Source organism: Dermacentor silvarum, chromosome 1 (genome assembly GCF_013339745.2).
Source record: "Dermacentor silvarum isolate Dsil-2018 chromosome 1, BIME_Dsil_1.4, whole genome shotgun sequence".
In the NCBI taxonomy this organism is placed as follows: Eukaryota; Metazoa; Arthropoda; class Arachnida; order Ixodida; family Ixodidae; genus Dermacentor; species Dermacentor silvarum.
The window spans coordinates 171,999,966-172,002,683 of record NC_051154.1 but is presented as its reverse complement, the minus strand read 5'-3'; the positions used below and the strand labels follow the sequence as shown (position 1 = coordinate 172,002,683).

The 2,718-nt window shown below is 41.3% G+C and overlaps 1 non-coding gene across 1 annotated transcript; it reads right to left on the bottom strand.

Annotated features, from left to right (window-relative positions):
- Positions 1-2,106: 2,106 nt before the first annotated feature.
- Positions 2,107-2,274, bottom strand: LOC119437980 (U1 spliceosomal RNA). Its single transcript, XR_005189611.1, has one exon. It is a non-coding gene; the product is annotated as a U1 spliceosomal RNA (small nuclear RNA).
- Between the last annotated feature and the right edge of the window lie 444 nt (positions 2,275-2,718).

Below are 2,718 nucleotides of genomic sequence, written 5' to 3'. Positions count from 1 at the left end.
AGCTGATTCTTTAGCGCGAGCTTCTTTAAAGGGTCCGGTGATATCTGTGCTGCCGGCAACTGCGTATATCACTGCAGCCAGATATAGGCAGTTTTCTTTGACTGAAGACAAGAAAAGCCTCGCATTAGCAAAATCAACAGACTTTATACATCTAAATTATTCTTGGAATCGACAGTGGTGTCCTAACCGGCAATTTGAAGTAACATTTACAAGACTGCGTTGCCGTATTCCACAACTAAATTTTACTTCAGATGTGGTCTGGCGGTATCACCATTATGTTACCTCTGCAATGAACCAGAATCTATCGATCACTTTTTATTATCGTGTCGGCGGTTTTTAATCATCGACAACGATGTTTAGAAATCCCACTTGCTAATCTAGGACTGCCGTTAAGCAGTTCAGTTTTACTTTCACTTGGAGCCACGGTGTTAGGATATGGCCACGGGAATGTTTGCCGAGCCATTCATAATTTTCTATGTGACACAAAAAGATTGCCTTATTAATATTTTCCCATTTTTACGTGATTGATTTATTTATCCTTCAATAAATTATAGATTTAGCAAATTCAAAAAGTAAAGTCAGAAAGCCACAATTATATTATTATTATTATTCAAGATATACGTATTTTCTTTGCTGTATTTAATTTATTATTGAATTCACATTACTATTCCTATTCAGGCAAGGGTGACTAACTTAGTATAAACTACTTAATTCTTTTATTATTGTTTTATTTCTCATTTTCAATTAGTCATTTATTTTCATTCTTACACTTATGTATTTATAAATTAATTTATTTTAAATTTCTATCATAATACCACCCGGTTCGTGGCTATATCCCCTCAGTGGGTTGTGCCAAATGTTGAGGCATCATCATCATCATCATCATCATCAATACAGAGAAGTACGTCTAAGGACTAGCCAACTGTACCTCAGAACAACTCGGCCAGTATGTAGTTTTCCTAGGAATGTACATCGTCAAGGAAGTTTTGAACGCCAGCAGTCAAGACAGCACCTAATACGACAAAGGCGAGAACAGCGCAAGCAACGGCCAAAAGGACAGGTGCGATTTTCTGGCATAAAAACACAACAGAAACATCGCCTGAAAAACTTCGTGCAACGAGAACTCGTTTCAGAAAACGCATAAATCCAACCACCAGAAACAAGCCGACGTCATGCAAACGGTGCCTCTCTCGTGAGAGTAATCTACCAAAGACAGCTCAGAGCATGCAATCTTCAGTCCACATGCACTAGCTTCAATCCCAACTACAGATCGTGCTACTTTATGACACTTGAATTTCACTCATTTGTGCTAAGTGCTCAACATGTAATCGCATCCATGATCACGTGCCACGGCGCATGTAGACGTCGTCCCGAGCGCAACAGTCAGGCTCGCTCACCAAAGCTATGCTAGACGTCACCGGACAGATAAACTTTTCTGTGAAGTTGCCAAGGCTTACAGAGTCATCTTGAGACATTGGACTAACTACACATTCTTATGCTTTTCATTCATCCGCCCCTGCACCTACGACTCTCTCGGGGGGAGGGGGAAGTGGAAGACGGTGTCTGAAAGGAGAGGAAGATGAAGATTAAAAGGCAGTGTTCGGGCGTCCATGTTTGTTTCCGTCCGTAACCTCCTGCTCGCGTCACATATATATACCGGGTGATTCAGCGAATTAATACTTTCAAGAATTTTTAAAGGTTGCCTGTGGCAGATAGCACAATTCTTTTTCATGAGCTGGTCTACTTGAAGAAGCGGACATTACTTGAAAAAAAAAATTGAAATGCATAACGGACTAATTAACGCAAATTCACTAATTAAGTTTCTAATTAACTTATGGCCCATATTGCAATTTACAAATTCTAGCCGTGAAGTTCGCAAGGCGGATCAACTTGAAACGAATTCTCAGGATCATGACCAACACTGCGCGCAAGCGTCATTATACCGGCGTCTGTGTAACTGCTATTGTTAGGGAATTGTGAACGTTAAAACGTGTTAAATGATAAAACGCTAGCGATGAAGTAACGAATATTGGGCATGTTAATGTTCCATTTGGAATTCTACGGTAAGAACACGGTTGTTTAACTCTTTCTTTTGAAATCATTATTGGGGGCTGGCGCGCACGCCATGCCCCACTACCAAAAGTTGAATGTCCCAGCTATCCCAGTTTGGGAAAGTGGCGTAGCTTCAGCCAACCGGAGTGCAATGGCAGGCCTCGGCACGGGGCCCCGGCCTGGCTGCATTATCACCAGAAAGCCCGTCACTAAGGTAAGTATGATGTTGGCTGCATCGTGAACAAACCGAGAGCAGCATGCAGCATCTGGCACAGGCTTGAAAGACAGTTTTGCAGTAAACCTAAAGCGCCGCTGAAGAGTCAGAATTGTAAAATTAGGGATTTGATTACAAAACACCACAGTACGCAGTTCTATAAATTTAAATAAAAAAATAGTTGCTTTGCAACGAACATATTGAGGAAAAACTACATGCTTTAACGTAAGACATATAGCCGACCATCCAAGCGCATCCGGCTGGTGTGCGACCTACCGCTTGACAACCAATTGCTCAACCAGGCGCTAAGCATTTAATTTGTAATTGAGAGCCTTAGCTGCCACATCAATTAGTTAAAGCGCTTTAATAGCATTGTTTTAACCTTCCGGAAAGCTCAACCAGATGGACCAACACGTTTCGTGTAGATTGATTTGTTGTATTTGTGTGCGTAT